This window comes from Geotrypetes seraphini, chromosome 2, assembly GCF_902459505.1.
Source record: "Geotrypetes seraphini chromosome 2, aGeoSer1.1, whole genome shotgun sequence".
NCBI lineage: Eukaryota > Metazoa > Chordata > Amphibia > Gymnophiona > Dermophiidae > Geotrypetes > Geotrypetes seraphini.
In genome coordinates, this window is record NC_047085.1 from 465514997 (window position 1) to 465533114 (window position 18118).

The window sequence follows — 18118 nt, forward strand, 5'->3', positions numbered from 1 at the left end:
AGTATCATAAAATAAACAAAGGAAGACAACGGTTAAGGATCGAAGTGCTGGATAGGTTCCCAAATTTTAGAAATGGACAGAGATCTATTAGAAAATTCTGCAGCTTTCATCTCATACAAGTGAATCATGATGACAGTATTCCACCAGAAAACAACGTTAAGTCAGTCAGCAGATTTCCAGTTGTGAAGAATCATTTGGATCGTTAAAGCGATAAGTATATTAAGAAGAGATTGTTGACTGGCGGACAGAGGGTCAGGCACAGCTAATGCTCTGAAGATAAGGACATCAAACGAAAAATCAGAGGAAATTGGAAGAATGCGCTTGATGAGATGCCATATACGAGTCCAAAACTCTTTGATGATAGGGCAAGCATATATCATATGGTAAAGATCTCTAAGCTCTAAAGTACAATGCCAACACAAATTGGAATCTCTAAGTCCCGCTACAAATATCTTATTAGGTGTCCAGAAGACCTTATAGGCAAGAAAATATAATGATTGAGATAGGCTAGCAGAGGCTGATGGACGGACGATTTTACAAAAATATCTATCCCAATCTTGATCGGAACCAGACCATGAGGTGTAAGATGACCAAATCTCGGTGGATCTTCTAGATCTAGGATATAAGTGAGAACGAAGTTCTTTGTAAAAGAGGGATGTGGTGTGACCAAGCTCCAGGCCTAATCGAGTGAATGTTATGAATGGAGATGTGGAAGAGATTGAGAAGATGGAAGGAGAGCACTTCAATAAGCAATGTGAGAGCTGAATCCAGTGAAAACATTCTGTTGGAGGGAGAGCATATTTGTCTATTATTTGAGAAAAGGAGAGGAGTTTTCCGTTTTCTAGAACATGATTAAGGGTCCACACTCCTCTGTCTATCTATGAACGCCAATTGATTGGGTGATCATCAATACGAAAGGAGGAGTTATACCAGAGAGGCAAAGAGGTTGTGAGACGTCTGTCAGATCAGGAGATACGATCAAAATGAGAAATCGCTTGAAGAGTAGCCCCTATGACATTGGATTTGGAAGGCAGAGATAAAGCAGATAAGAATGGTAGGTTGGGCAGGGGGATGGGGTGTACAATGTGTTGTTCAATGCGAAGCCAGGCAGCTGAGTTCAGAAGCAACGTGGGGTCTTGAGTCCATAGAGTGCTATATCGCAGGAAAGTGGCAATATGGTAAAGGAAGAAGTCTGGAAACCCCATATCCCCATTTTCTTTAGAGGATTTGAGAATATTAAGGGTGATACGCGGAGTTTTGTTGCACCAAAGATAAGAAGATAGTTTTCTCTCTATGGATTTATAGAATTCCTTTGGGGCTAATCTAGGAAGCATGGAAAGATAATAATTGACGATAGGAGTGATAGTCATTTTAATGGCTTCGAGGCGACCCCACCAGGATAGGGATAAGGGGGACCATCTCTTTACTAAAGCTTCCACTTTGGTCGTTAAGGCAGATAGGTTAAGAGACATCATTGTGTCAGTATCAGGGTGGAAGAGGGTGCCAAGATATTTAGGGACGAACTGGCCCAACGGAATGAAATGGGTCCACAATCAGAGAACTGATCGCATTGAGCGGCATAACCTCAGATTTGTCCCAATTTATTCGATATCCCGAGGAAGAGGAAAATTTCAAAACCAACTGGAGAAGAACAGGAATAGAAGAAGCAGGTTTGGACAAGAAAGCACAGTTACTTACCGTAACAGGTGTTATCCAGGGACAGCAGGCATATATTCTCACATGTGGGTGACGTCATCTACGGAGCCCCAGCGCGGACAGCTTTTCAAGCAAACTTGATTGAAGTTTCAAGTTTGCTACACTGCACCACGCATGTGCATGCCTTCTTGCCCACTAGAGGGCGCATCCCCACCTCGTGGTCCTCAGTTCCATAAGAAGCCATCCCCGGGGAGGAGGGCGGGTTGTGAGAATATATGCCTGCTGTCCCTGGATAACACCTGTTACGGTAAGTAACTGTGCTTTATCCCAGGACAAGCAGGCATGATATTCTCACATGTGGGTGACCTTCAAGCTAACCAAAAAAGGGCAGGTGGGAGGATGGCAATTTAGGAAAACAGGTTACGTAACACCGACTGGCCAAACCAGCCGTCGCTTCTGGACAAAGTGTCCAGACAGTAGTGGGAGGTGAACGTATGAACCGAAGACCAAGTGGCAGCTTTACATATATCCTCCACAGGAGTAGACCGGAGGAAAGCAACAGAAGCTGCCATAGCCCGGACCTTATGCCCTGTGACTCGACCATGGAGCGTGAGACCAGCCTGAGCGTAGCAAAAAGAAATACAAGCAGCCAACCAGTTGGACAAGGTGCGCTTGGAAACAGGATGTCCCAACCGATTAGGATCAAAGGACAAAAACAATTGAGGAACCTTCCGATGAGACTTGGTACGTTGGAGATAAAAGGCCAATGCCCTCTTACAGTCAAGCGTGTGAAGCGCCGCCTCACCAGGATGAGAGTGGGGCTTCGGGAAGAACACCGGAAGAACAATGGACTGATTGAGGTGGAAATCAGACACAACCTTAGGTAAAAATTTAGGTTAAATGAATTCTTCACGTCAATCTTCACGATGGAGAATATAACCAACATTCCGGAACCCGAGGAGATCGTAATAGGAGACCAAGGCGATAAGCTGGTAGATTTAGAGGTGAGCCAAGAGGATGTACTCAAGCAGATTGACAGACTAAAGAGCGACAAATCGCCAGGTCCGGACGGCATTCACCCAAGGGTACTCAAGGAACTAAAAGATGCAATAGTGGAGCCACTTCGACAGATATGCAACCTATCCTTAAAAACCGGAGAGATCCCGGAGGATTGGAAAATAGCAAATGTCACGCCCATCTTCAAGAAGGGCGCAAGGGGGGACCCGGGAAACTACAGGCCGGTGAGCCTTACCTCAGTCCCGGGAAAGATGATGGAGGCACTGATTAAAGACAGCATCTGTGAGCACATCGAAAAAAATGGGCAACTAAAACCGAGTCAACATGGCTTCTGTAAGGGTAGGTCATGCCTCACAAACTTATTGTACTTCTTTGAGGGAGTAAACAGCCAGGTGGATAAAGGGGAATCTATAGACATCATTTACCTTGACTTCCAAAAAGCCTTCGACAAGGTGCTACACGAGAGACTGCTTAAAAAGATATGGCACCACGGGGTACAAGGGGAGGTCCATCGATGGATCAAAAACTGGCTGGCAAACAGGAAGCAGAGGGTTGGCGTGAAGGGCCACTACTCAGACTGGAAAGGGGTCACGAGCGGAGTTCCGCAGGGGTCGGTGCTGGGACCGCTCCTGTTCAATATCTACATAAACGACCTAGAGGCGGGAACCAAGTGTGAAGTCATTAAATTTGCAGATGACACCAAACTATACAGCAGGGCCCAAACCAGGGAAGACTGCAAAGATCTCCAAAAGGATCTAACGCAGCTGGAAAAGTGGGCCGAAAAATGGCAGATGAGCTTCCACGTGGAGAAATGCAAGGTCATGCATGTGGGGAAAAAGAACCCGATGTTCACATACAAAATGGGGGGAACACCACTAGGGGACAGTAACCTGGAGAGAGACCTGGGAGTGATGGTAGACGCATCACTAAAGGCATCGGCGCAATGCGCCACAGCCTCTAGGAAAGCAAACAGAATGTTGGGTATCATTAAGAAGGGTATTACGACCAGGACGAAGGAAGTCATCATGACGTTGTATCGTGCAATGGTACGGCCGCATCTGGAGTACTGTGTTCAGTACTGGTCACCGTACCTCAAGAAAGACATGGGAGTACAAAGAAGAGCAACTAAACTGATAAAGGGAATGGAAAATCTCCCATATACCGACAGATTGAAGCAGTTGGGACTTTTCTCCCTGGAGAAGCGAAGACTTAGAGGAGACATGATAGAAACCTTCAAGATCCTGAAGGGCTTAGAAAAAGTAGACAGGGACAGATTTTTCAAATTAAGGGGCACCACGAGCACAAGGAGGCACTCGGAGAAATTGAAAGGGGACAGGTTTAGAACAAACGCTAGGAAGTTCTTTTTCACTCAGAGGGTAGTGGATACATGGAACGTGCTTCCAGAGGCTGTTGTAGACAAGAAAACCTTAAATGGTTTCAAAGAAGGTTTGGATAGATTCCTAGAAGAAAAAGGGATTGAGGGGTATAGATAGGTATAGACCATTGCTCAGGCAATGGGCCTGATGGGCCGCCGCGGGAGCGGACCGCTGGGCAGGATGGACCTATGGTCTGCCTCAGCGGAGGCAACTTCTTATGTTCTTATGATGGGTGCGAAGAACCACCTTGTCATGATAAAACACAGTAAAAGGTGGATCCGCAACCAAAGCCTGCAGCTCACTAATCCGACGAGCGGATGTGAGCGCAAGCAAAAAGACCACCTTCCAAGTGAGAAACTTAAGATGAGATTTGTCGATAGGCTCAAAAGGAGGCTTCATCAGTTGAGCTAATACCACTTTAAGATCCCAAACTACAGGAGGAGGTTTCAGAGGAGGATGAACATTCACGAGACCCCTCATGAACGAGTTACCAGAGGATGAAGAGAAAGAGACCGACCCTCGATATGCCGATGGAACGCCGCAATGGCACTGAGATGCACCCGAATAGAAGTCGTCTTCAGCCCAGACTTAGACAGATGCAACAAATATTCCAGCACCGAAGACACTGGAACCGAACTCGGATCCAGATGGTTCGAGGAACACCAGGATGAAAATCTGGTCCACTTCTGGGAATAACAAAGCCTAGTCGAGACCTTGCGCGAGGCTTCCAAAATCTCCCTCACCGACTGAGAAACAGGAACCGAAGTCAAGGGGAAAGGAACCAAGCGGTCAGATGTAAAGACTGAAGATTGGGATGTAACAGCGAACCCCGACTCTGAGACAGCAGAGAGGGAAAAACAGGCAGAAGCAGAGGTTCCCTTACACTGAGTTAAAGGAGCAGGGAGAACCAGTGCTGTCTGGGCCAACGAGGCGCAATGAGAATCATAGTGGCCCTGGTCGATTTGAGATGTACCAACGTTCTCAAGATCAGAGGAAAAGGAGGGAACGTATAAAGGAACCTCCCCTCCCAGTCGAGAAGGAAGGCATCGGCCTCGAGACGGTCCCGGGAGTACATCCGAGAACAATAGAGGGGCAGTTTGTGAGTCTCCGGGGAGGCAAACAGATCCACCTGAGGAGTCCTCCAGCGGTCGAAGATCTCGCGTAGAACCCGGAAGTTCAGCGACCACTCGTGCGGCTGGAGAAGACGACTGAGTTTGTCTGCCAGACAGTTCCTCTCTCCCTGAATGTAAACCGCACGCAGGAATATGTTCTGGGAGACCGCCCATTCCCAAAGGCGCAGGGCTTCCCGGCACAGAGACCAAGAGCCCGTTCCGCCCTGTTTGTTTACATAATACATTGCCACCTGGTTGTCCGTCCGCACGAGGACTACCTGATCGTGTAGCAAGTGGCAGAACGCTCGAGCCGCCAGAAAAATGGCCCGAAGCTCCAACACATTGATGTGACAAAGACGGTCCTCTGCCGACCATAGACCCTGAGTCCGCAGACCGTCGAGATGAGCCCCCCACGCGTACTCCGAGGAGTCCGTGGTCAGGACCTTGCGATGCGGAGGAACGAGAAAGAGCAAACCCCCGGAAAGATTGGAAGAGTTGGACCACCAACGGAGCGAGCGTCTCAAAGAAGGAGTCACCGTTATTGGACGAGATACTGGGTCGCGATCCTGACGCCACTGCGAGGCCAAGGTCCACTGAGGAAGCCTCAGATGCAAGCGGGCGAACGGAGTAACGTGGACCGTCGATGCCATGTGGCCCAGAAGAACCATCATGCGCTGAGCCGATACTACAGGCATCAGCGAGACCTGACGACTCAATCGAAGTAGGGTCTCCAACCGAGGAGGGGGGAGGAACGAACGAAGGCGAACCGTGTCCAGCACGGCTCCAATAAACTGAAGGGATTGAGTCGGGCACAAATGAGACTTGTTGAAGGAAGATGATAGTCTGTTGGGTCGCTGAGATAACCCCCTCCCTGGTCGACGCTTTGATCAGCCAATCGTCCAGGTAGGGAAAGACCTGTAGCCCCCGAGATCTCAGGGCTGCAGCGACCACCACCATACACTTCGTGAAGACTCGAGGGGACGAAGCCAGTCCGAAGGGGAGGACCCGGTATTGAAGGTGCAACTCCCCCACTTGAAACCGTAAGAATTTGCGGAAGGCGGGATGCACCGGAACATGAGTATATGCTTCCTTTAAGTCTAGGGAGCACATCCAATCCCCTTCCTCCAAAAGAGGATACAACACCGGAAGCGACAACATACGGAACTTCTCCCGGACTAGGAACTTGTTGAGCTTCCGGAGGTCCAAAATGGGGCGTAAGTCCCCTGTCTTCTTTGGGACCAAAAAGTAACGGGAGTAAAACCCCCGCCCCCGTTGGTCAGGGGGTACAGGCTCCACCGCCCGAAGGCTCAACAAGGCCCTCGCTTCCGCGAGAAGAAGGGGAAGTTGGGTTTGGCTGAATGGGTAAGCAGCCGGCAGATGTTCCGGCGGCGTGAGCAAGAAATTGAGCGAGTAGCCCTCGGAGATAATCCGGAGCACCCAAGTATCTGATGTGATCCCGGTCCAGGCCGCAGAAAAGGCTCGGAGTCGACCCCCTATAGGAAGGGGGTTCGGCGAGAGCGCGGAGGGGGCCCGCCCCCATCCGCACATCCCGTCAAAAGGACGGTGCCGGCTTGGCCGTCCCCTGCGCCTGAGGTTTTTGTTGGCCTCCCCTACCCTGCTGCGGTGGGCGGTGGGGCGGAGGCCTAGAGAAGGCCGGCGTTGACTTCTGGGGGTATCGCCGCGGGGGAGGCCGAAAGGGCTTCTGCGGTGGGGCCCGAGGTTTAGGACGGACCAAGGAGGCAAGAGAGCGCTCCTGTTCCGACAGACGTTTGGTCGCCGCCTCAAGGGACTCATCAAATAATTCAGAGCCAACACAGGGTAGATTGGCCAGACGTTCCTGCAAGTTCGGGTCCATGTTCAGGGTACGTAGCCAAGCCAGCCGGCGCATCGCCACGGCAAAGGCGGATACCCTAGAGGCCAGTTCAAATGCGTCGTAGACAGCGTGAAACAGGTATAGACGCAGCTGAGATAAGTTGGACATGAACGTGGCAAAACCCTCCTTGTGGGAATCCGGCATAACCCCTTGATAACGGGGAAAGTCTTTGACCATGCCTCGAAGATAAGAGGAGAACGTAAAGGCATAATTAAGGACCCTGGTAGCCATCAATGAGTTGGAATAGAGGCGACGACCAAACTTGTCCAGGGTCCGCCCCTCCCGTCCTGGCGGGACCGCCGCCGAAACCTTAGCGGGCTGCGACTTTTTCAGCGCCGACTCCACCAGCAACGACTGGTGAGACAGTTGTGCCTTATCGAAGCCCTTCCACGGTATGGTCCGGTATTTGGACTCCATCTTAGAAGGCACCGCTGTGACTGTAAGAGGGGAGTCTAAATTTCTCAGGAAGGTCTGGTGGAGGACCTTATTGAGAGGCAGACGAGGAGTTTCTCTTGGGGGAGTGGGCAGGTCTTGTTCCTCCAAAAACTCCTTCGTATACTGAGACCCAGCAAGCAAGTCCAGGTCCAAGGCCCGCGCCATATCCTGCACAAATTTTGAAAAGGAAGAGGGCCTCGCTGGCGGGGAAGGAGTACGCGAGGTCTGAGCCGCCAAGAAAGAGGGGGAGGCCTCGCGGGAATACCGAGGCTCCCTACCAGACCCCGATCCCCAGGAGGCCGTGCCAAGGGACCTCGAAGGGGTCGGGGACCGCTTATGCCCCGAGGAGCCCTTGGGGGAAGTCCCCGGGGTATGAGGAACCGAGGTCCTTCCCCTGCGCCTCGGCGAGGAGTCTCTCGAACCCCTTCCCCCAGGGGTGCGGAAGAGCCTTGGATTGTCGAGGCGGAGCTCGGAGACACGCAATGTCTCACCCCCGGTCGGCGAGGAGCGTCTCCGAGGGGAAGCGCGAGAACGCTTAGGTTTCCGAGGCCGACGCCTCGTCCGAGGCCGACCCGAGGGCGAAGAGCCCCGGGAGGACCTCGAGGAAGAGGACGTGGAAGAGATCCTCCGAACCCGACGCACCTTGTCCCGAGGCCTGACACTCCTCTCAGGCTGGTCAACCGAGGTCGAGGGCAAGGTCGGGGTCGAGGACGGTCGCCCCCCGGGGGCCGAAGCCGAAGGCACCGAGACCGAGGCCGCCGACGCCGGGGCAGTCGAGGCCGGAGCAGTCGAGGCCGAAGCCTGCTGCAGGTGTGCGAGGGCCCCGGACAGCTCCGAGGCAATCAGCGCTCGGAGCAAGTCCTGGAAGACCGGAACCCCCATCATGGCAGGCAGGTCCGGGGCCGAGGAGTGCTCCCTGGAGGGCGACCTCGGTCTCGAGTATTCCCTCGGGGCACTGGGCTTTGCAACTCGGGGCGGGGCAGAGGACGACCCACCCGCAGTCGAGGAGCCCGAGGATGGCTTCTTCGCTGACCCTGGAGTCGAGGAAGGAAGAGAGGACTTACCCGAAGCAGGCTTGGTCGAGGCAGCAGGCTTGGAGGAAGTCGAGGGTCGAGGCAAGGTCGGGGGACACAGGGCTTCTGGCTCCGCGGAAAAAACTGAACTGAGGACCACGAGGTGGGGATGCGCCCTCTAGTGGGCAAGAAGGCATGCACATGCGTGGTGCAGTGTAGCAAACTTGAAACTTCAATCAAGTTTGCTTGAAAAGCTGTCCGCGCTGGGGCTCCGTAGATGACGTCACCCACATGTGAGAATATCATGCCTGCTTGTCCTGGGATAAAATAAGTAAATCATCAGCATAAGCTAGTGTTTTGACTTGAGAGGAGCCTACTGGGACTCCCAGCAAGCGGGGATGTTGGCGGATGGCTAGTAAGAGCGGCTCCAGGGCTAAATTAAATAAGAGTGGAGATAGGGGGCAACCCTGTCTAGTTCCTCTATGTAGGAATACTGGGCTGGATAGAGAGTCGTTAATACGTAATCTGGAGTAAAGTGAAGTGTACAACAAACGAATCCATTGAACAAAGTCTGAACCACAGCCGAACCATTGCAGAGCAGCGAAGAGATGGTCCCATTCCACCATATCAAAGGCCTTTTCGGCATCCAGTGAAATTGCGATCAAAGGTTCAGGAGAAGAATGGACAATATTCAAAATAGCGTGGAAAGTACGAGCATTATCACCAATGAAACGGGATTTCATGAATTCTACTTGATCGGGATGGGTTAGGTCACCCAAAATCTTATCCAAACGTAAAGCTAGAATCTTGGCCAGAATCTTACAATCAGTGTTAAGTAAAGAGATGGGTTGGTAGTTAGCCACCTGGGTGTCATCTCTACCGGTTTTAGGTAAAACTATAATATGAGCTTCCGCGAAACAACCCTGATCGGAGGAATGTGAGAAAAGATAGTCAAATAAGTGCTTCAGCAGCGGAACAAGCTCAGCTCAGGCTTCCGGTTTGGTCTCAAGCAAGATGGCTGTGTGAGCTGTTTGCCCCCACCACATTTTCTGTTCATCGCCTAGAAACCACCTGAATTTTCAACTTTTAATTGGATTTAAAAAGCTTTCTCATACACTCCTTTCATTCTGGCAAGCGATATGTCCACTAAAAAAGTTAAAACGGATGCACTACCTGCAAATAAACGTCTAAAATCTGCTCCACCATCTCCTGACAAATCTGGTGCTGCTGCGACCCTGGAGGAAGATAATGACCCGATTCTTTCTGAACTATAAAGCATCAAAGCATTAATGTCTTTCGGTGAGAAGGAAGATATTTCTGAAATTTAGGCAGTTGTTTTACCAAGTGTTTCATATAACAGGTGAAGTAGAAGTTATAATTGATGGCACGATTTACCAACATTGAGTTTTGGTAAAAATGCCTACCAAACCTGCCCATAGTACGTCCCTCTCGCCCTGGTGGAACTGAGGGGTAAACTTTAGACAGGGCAGACTTTTTTTTTTGTGTGGACTCCACCACTAAAGACTAATAAGACAGTTGAGGCTTGTCAAATCCTGGAGTGGGAATGATCTTGCAAAGAGAGTCCAACTTTCTAGGAGCGACAGGGACAGAGAGGAGACTCCCATTTTTTACGAAGAGTTTATCTCAGGATTCCATGAAAAGAAAGTTTAATAAGTTCCTTAGGAGGATGTTTATAGTACATAATCTCCATAAATTTAGCAAAGTTGAGAACCTTTGTTAATAATGGCTATTTATACCTTTTTCTTGTATAGTTTTAGCAGTTTTATACTTTACTCCTGTATATTTTTATATCACCACTTTTTTTTAGAAGGTTGATGTTTTAATATGAATTGCATATATCTATTAAGGTTGGATGTTTTTTTAACCATTGTATATTTACTGAGATGATATATGATATACAAATGTGTGCTTTATTATTTATTGGTGATTAATTCACATGTGGTTGTTTGGGTGCTTATTATGAATTCATATGTATGCATTTTAGTTGTATTCTTATGCATTTGTAATCATTCTTTGCTGTTTTATGTTTACATTTTATTCTATATACCATTTTTTTATATACATCCTTTGTATCATTTTATAAATATTTTGTATGTTTTTAATCTGTATATTTATGTATGTACTTGTAGACTCCTGAGGCAGGCCGGTTGGGCCGAAACATGCGCATGTCGGGTCGCTGAGTCAAGACTTTGGATGAATAAAGGCATTTGTATGTTTCAGTTGAGTTGAAAGACACTTTTTTGGTGCTCACCATTCTGATTGGGATAATTCCACTCTGGTTTTGTTCATTACAAAATATGGCAGCTAATATATTACTAAATGTAACGAACCTTTGAGAAGTACTTCAGTGACTGTCAAGCCATTGTTTGAAATTGAACCCTTTCAGAAGCACTATGGGAGGAGAAAATGACTTGCTTGATTCATCCAAAACTGCAATCTAGAATCAAGACTTACACGGTTCCATGCTTCTATCATCAATCCAGAAAAACCTCTCAAAAGATTTTTTTTACTAGATGAAACTTATTCATGTATTACTACTTCCAGCACATCAATAAATATCTATAAGTATTTACATCAAATTTTCAACAGCTCACACTTATCTTATTAGTGCCGCACATAATGGAGCGCTGCAAGGTGAAAGGTTGTTGGGCGTCGAGCTTCAGAATAGCTTGGGTATCGGAAATAACATGGGAAACTGAAGCTGCTCTGAAAAGGCAACTCATGGAGGGATCATCACTTTAATCCACAGTTGCTTCTGCCCCTTGGTTGCTGGACCCTAAAAGGGATCCTACATCATCCACGTTGCAGAACAGCCCTACAATTACAAAGGCACTGAAAGGGACTTCAAATCATCCCAGTCCTGTTCTGAAGGGTCAATGATACTGGGACTTCTGGTGCCTGTATTGCCTGAATCAGCCTGGCTGCAGAGAAAGGATATCTGTCTCAAAACTGCTTAGACCTCAAACGTTGAAGAAATTCTTCTGGCTGCCAGCCAACCGACTATATCTTACTCAGGTGATACACAGCCTGCACTCATGCCTTTGAGCAGGAAAGCTGCTCTCAGGGGGATGGATCCTGAGTTCCTGAAGGGACCCAAAGCAGGATGGCTCTCAGATTGGCCTGGAAGCAGCAGTCCTCCTATGTGGGACAGTATCCTTTCCCCGGATTATGCCCAAGCAGGGGACCTCTGAGCACCAAAGCCACGAAGAACTGCACAAATCCAATGGGAGAAATACCTGAAAATAACAAAGAAAAGCAGAACAGAGCAAAAGACATCTTCTTAGTTCACTTGCAGAAGGGAAAACTGAGGAGGTATTTTAGATAATCAGTTCATTTGCAGAACAGAAAGAATTAAGAAGCCATAGACACTAAAGTTTTCTTCAGGTCTTTCTTGGTTTGCGTAGGCCTGAACTTCTGCAGTTATGGCAAACCATCATGACCTTTAGAGGAAAAAAACTTTTGTCATTGTAGAAAAACATTAACAGCTGATGCAGGAGCCAGAGAGCGGACTTTCTACTTACAACATTTTTAAAAGGATTGGGGTGGGGGGGGAGTTCTTTTTTATTTTATGAGACAGATCGTGCGTGTGTAATACACACACACAACATCTGTGCCACTAAAAAAAAAAAAAAGTCTTCACAGCAGTGACAGGAGGTTGCTTCCCCTGTCACTGCTGTTAGGGCTCTGCGCATGTGTCAATCGCTCACTGAGCGACTGGTTGTGTTTATATGCAAATGACTTGCAAACTGGATAGCACATCAATCAATGCTGAAGATTCAGCCAGAGAATTGGCCAACAGCGATCGAGTCGTTATCTTTACATTACATTATATTAGTGATTTCTATTCCGCCATTACCTTGCGGTTCAAGGCAGATTACATAAGGAATTATTTGGACATTTAGGAATACATAAGGAGTTATCTAGACATTTCCCGTGATATTATGGAGTGGAGCGGGTTGCTATTGGGGATTGAGATGATTCTTGCTGCGTTAGTTTGTCTTTAAGGATTTCTTGAATAGCGGGGTGTTTTATTTCTTTTCTGAAGGTTTTGTAGTCTGGGGTTGTGATCAGTAAATTGGAGAATTGGTAGTCTAGTTTTGCTGTTTGAGTGGCCAGGAGATCATTGTACATTTTTTTTCGCCTGACCTTTCTGATTGGAGGGTGTGTGAATGGAGTGTGGGTTCTCCTATGTCTGGGTGTGGTTGTTTGGATTAGTCGGTTGTTCAAGTAGGCTAGGCAGTCTCCGTTTATGGTCTTAAATAGAATTTGAATAGTAGAATTTGAATAGTTTTCTTGCTTGTATTGGGAGCCAGTGTGAATCGAAGCAAGCCGCTGTGATGTGGTCGTGTTTCCTCATTGAGTAGGTAAGTCTCAGAGCTGTGTTTTGTACTGTTTGTAGTTGTTTTATCATGGTTGGGGGGCAGGGGAGATAGAGGATGTTGTAGTAGTCTAGAAGACCCAAGACTAGGGACTGGACCATGAGCTGGAATTGTTTTCTGTCGAAGAATTTTCGAACTTGCCTTAGGTTTCTTATGACTGCGAATGATTTCTGTATTGTTTTGTTGATTTGTGGCTGCATGGTACAGCCTCTGTCTATCACAGGGGTGTCAAAATCCCTCCTCGAGGGCCGCAATCCAGTCGGATTTCAGGATTTCACCAATGAATATGCATGTGATCTATTTGCATGCACTGCTTTCATTGTATGCTAATAGATCTCATGCATATTCATTGGGGAAATCCTGAAAACCTGACTGGATTGCGGCCCTCGAGGGACTTTGACACCCCTGGTCTATCAGCATTCCCAGACGTTTTAGTGGGTTGAATGGGGTATGTGATTGAGTTTATTACTAGGTTTGTTATGGTTGGGATTTTGTTATTTTTGAGGAGTATGAATTTTTGTTTTGTCAGAATTCAGTTTCAGTTTGTGCTCTTTCATCCATGTTGCTACTGTGTTCTGTGTAGTGTGTCTGTCATAAGGGTACTGGTTGATCAAAAGGAAGGCGAATGGTGATGTCGTCTGCATAGCTATAGGAGGTTAAGCCTAATTTGTCTAGGCAGGTGCCGAGAGATGCAATGTAGAGGTTGACGAGTGTGGGAAATAAAGGTGATCCTTGGGGTACGCCGCATTAAAGATACAATAAATAAAAACTAAATAAATAAGATAGGTACTTGGAAATTCCCTAACTGTCCCAAAGGCTCACAATCTAACTAAAGTACCTGAAGAAACAGTATGAAAAATAAAAATAAAAAGACAGAGGTAGAGATAAAGATAGAAATGAAATATTCCAACAAGTAACAAATAAATAATTTAAAGATATAATTAAAATAATAATTAAAGTAAACAAAATAGAGATAAAAATAAGCATAGAGAGAAACAAAAACACACTCCAAAAAAGCATCAAGATCTTTGACTTGCAATTATTATGATCATTTAACACCAGATCTTAAATGCCTTTCCGGAATACATCATATCCCTATCCTCTCCATACCCACCTCCATCTCCACCCCAATTCACTTCAACCACCATTCCCATTCTATTCTTTAACTGCCGTCAACCCCAGTTCCGATGGCTATCATCTGGGTCCCAAGTTTTCTCCAAGAACAGGCGACATCTCTGGCAAGGTAATCTCCACCGCTGCCGCAAATGATGCGAGATCCTCAGAGGTAGACCGTTCGGAATGGGGGAGGAGTGAAGATGGTGTCGGGTACCCTGCAGGAACGGGCTCCTGAACCGACCGTTGGTCTGAGCGTCGGACTGTAGCTCTCCTCTGTTGGCTCTCCCCTGCTGGAATGGGGGAGGGGTGTAGATGATGCTAGGTGCCCTGCTGGAAAGGGCTCCCGATCTGGCCACTAGTGAAACTGGCAGTTGGTGCCGAGCACCGTCAGCGCTGCTCCTCCTGTAGTTCTCTCCCTGCTGGAACGGGGGAGGGGTGTAGATTATGCTATGTGCCCTGCTGGAAAGGGCTCCCGATCTGGCCACTAGTGAAACTGGCAGTTGGTGCCGAGAACCGTCAGCGCTGCTCCTCCTGTAGTTCTCTCACCTGCTGGAACGGGGGAGGGGTGTAGATGATGCTAGGTGCCATGCTGGAAAGGGCTCCTGATCTGGCCACTAGTGAAACTGGCAGTTGGTGCCGAGCACCGTCAGCGCTGCTCCTCCTGTAGTTCTCTCCCCTGCTGGAACGGGGGAGGGGTGTAGATTATGCTATGTGCCCTGCTGGAAAGGGCTCCCGATCTGGCCACTAGTGAAACTGGCAGTTGGTGCCGAGCACCGTCAGCGCTGCTCCTCCTGTAGTTCTCTCCCCTGCTGGAACGGGGGAGGGGTGTAGATGATGCTAGGTGCCCTGCTGGAAAGTTTCTTATGAAATTTGATTTATCGCCTATTCCAAATTCTAGGCAATGTACAATTGATAAAAAGATTACAACAGGGAAGACAGACATAACTAACAAGGGCAGATCGTACTGAACATATTATAAAATGAGCAAATACATAATTAACAAGGACAAATTTACTGAACATATTAATAAATCATCATACATATAGGTCAAACAAAAGGAAAAGCGAGAGAAGAAATACAATCTATTTATAAAAGAAACAATTAAGGTAAAAAACAGTAGGAAAGGGAGAGAGAAGAGAAAAAAAAAAAAAAAAAGAAAAAACCAAACTGTCAGAACAGTAAAGATAAACTAAAAGGCATAAGCAATTCTATTAATCATTGAATGCATCTTTAAAAAGAAAGCCCTTAAGTTTGTTCTTAAATTTATCCAAGTTCTTTTCCTCTCTTAAGTAAATTGGAAGAGCATTCCATGATTGAGGAGCCGTAACTGAAAAGATAGATTGCCGTCGTGTGTTAATAAATTTTAAAAATGGTATGACCAGTAAATATTGGTCGTTCGACCTCAGTAATCTAGAGGAAGTGTAAGGAATTAAAACTTTATAAATAAAAGCTGGGGTTTTGAATGTCAAAGACTTGAAAGTAAGGAGGCATAATTTGTAGACTATGCGATGGGCGACTGGGAGCCAATGTGCTTTCTCAAGTAAGGGTGTCACATGATCAAATTTTTTAGCTTTCGTAATAAGTTTAATAGAAGCATTCTGGATGATCTGTAAGCGTCTAATTTCCTTTTGAGCCAATCTTTTGAACAGGGCATTACAATAGTCAATTTTAGAGATAACCAAAGAGTGAATTAGTATATTCAAGGACTTTGGACATAAAAATTTAGACACTGATCGGATTTGGCGAAGCCTATAAAAAGTTGATTTAACAACATAGCTAATATGGTCATGATAAGATAATTTATCATCAAAGAACTCCAAGAATCCTAATCTTGTGGATCAAAGTCAAGGAATTGCCTTTAATAGTGATAGGAGAAGAGAGTTTTTGGCCCTCTTTCCAAGGAAAAAGCATGATATTTGTTTTATTAATATTGAGGGCTAGTCTGTTGGTATCAAGCCATAGATGGATCTGGTCAAGTTTTTCCATTTATAGATGATATATCAGAAGAACTATTGGGGTCAAGAGAGTGTAAAAGCTGTATATCGTCCGCATATGCAAATACGGAAAAGCCAATAGACTGGCAGAAGGTCATGAGAGGTGCAAGAAAAATATTAAATAGAAGAGGAGAAAGAATAGAACCCTGTGGCATGCCATGATGAGCTATAAAACTGTCAGAGGTTGTATTGTTAAAGAAGACAGTAGAAGAGCGGTTATCTAGGTCAGGGGTGTCCAATGTTGGTCCTCGAGGGCCGCAATCCAGTCGGGTTTTCAGGATTTCCCCAATGAATATGCATTGAAAGCAGTGCATGCACATAGATCTCATGCATATTCATTGGGGAAATCCTGAAAACCCGACTGGAATGCGGCCCTCGAGGACCGACATTGGACACCCCTGATCTAGGTAGTTGGTGAGGAGTTTAGCTACGAGGCTTTCCATTTGCTTCACATAAAGTGATATTGAGGCTATGGTTCTGTAGTTGGATCTTTAGTGCATCTTACCCAGGGGTGAGCAACTCTGGTCCTCGAGGGCCGGAATCCAGTCGGATTTTCAGTATTTTCCCAATGAATATGCATGAGATCTATTTGCATGCATTGCTTTCAATGCATATTCATTGGGGAAATCCTGAAAACCCGACTGGATTCCGGTCCTCGATGGCCAGAGTTGCTCACCCCTGGGTTAGATGCACTAAAAATCCAACTACAGAACCATAGCAGAACCAAATGCAAAGTGTCTCACTTCCGGCTCACCACACAATGAGCTCACTCCCACGTATTCACCTTTATAGGACCCCTGAAGAAGACTTTTTGTCGAAACGTGGACCGTGTTGGGTCCTGTATCCCTAGCGGACTAGGTCCTTTAAGGCTTTTATGTGGATGATTCATTTTTATGTGGATGAAATTATTTTATGTGGATGATTTCAGTGTACCTTTGGAACTTTGACACTTTCAAATAAAGTCCATTTAGGAACATCGTCACTCCACAGAATTTTTTTGGTTTTCTCTGGATTTTCTTCTTTGTGGATATTTTGGGGTCAATTCCTTTTGTTTTTTGCACAAATATACATATACAATGTGCAGGGCATTTGAATTCCAAAGCAGAGTTCAGATTCTGGGGCAAAATTTACTACAAAAAAGTGTGGATTCCAAAACGTTCGAGTTCTGGGGCATTTGGATTCCGAGGTACCACTGTATTTATAATACAATAATGAACAATTTTTTTATAAGCAGTACTGACCATACAGATCATTTGTCTGTAGTAAGATAAGGTCAGGGACGGCCCTGACATCCAAGGAAGACTAGCAGACTGGCTGACAGGTACCCCAAAGGGATTAGCCTGTCAGCTGCAGACCGAAGTCTGAATTCTCAAGCAGGCAGCATTTCAAATGTCCGTAGAATGCGAAAGAACTGCGAAAGGGAACAAAACCACACCAAATTAAAAATAATAAATTAGAGAAAGCAGAACACACTGCAGCCACATGCAGAAGAGACAGACTGATGGGAAGAGCTAAGCTAGCCTGTGAAGTACCCTGGAGGTGTAGTAAAAATTTATGTGTCTCTTCTGCAGCCCATGCGGGTAAAGGGAAATACCCCTATGGTCTAAAACAGGGGTGGGCAACTCCGGTCCTCAAGGGTCAGAATCCAATCGGGTTTTCAGGATTTCCCCAATGAATATGCATTGAAAGCAGTACATGTAAACAGATCTCATGCATATTCATTGGGGAAAATCTGAAAACCCGATTGGATTCCAGCCCTCGAGGACTGGAGTTGCCCATGTCTGGTCTAGAATGTCTCACCTATTGCATTGGAATATATATTTTAACTTCTTTCCATGTGCATTTGCTCACGATACAGAATTTATACTAATTTTCCATCTAAACCTGAACTTGCATAATTAAAAATCATTGATCAACTTCTAAATGTTCACCAAAAGGCTTATAATTTGGCATAATTAACAGTGGCCAGACACAACAAAAATAGACTTGTGGAGTTTGTGTTCCATGAACTTCAATTTTTTGGACCACCCTATTGACTATGATAAATAATCCCCTTAAAATTACAAGGTAACAGAAAACATTAGCTTTATTTAAAATTATTTAGATGTTCATGTAATACTTTAATA

At 46.4% G+C, this 18118-nt stretch overlaps 1 protein-coding gene across 2 annotated transcripts in view; it reads right to left on the minus strand.

Annotated features, from left to right (window-relative positions):
- Nucleotides 1–18118, minus strand: part of DNAJB6 (DnaJ heat shock protein family (Hsp40) member B6) — a 308250-nt gene that overhangs the window by 174008 nt on the left and 116124 nt on the right. The gene's annotated exons all lie outside the window — the stretch shown is intronic.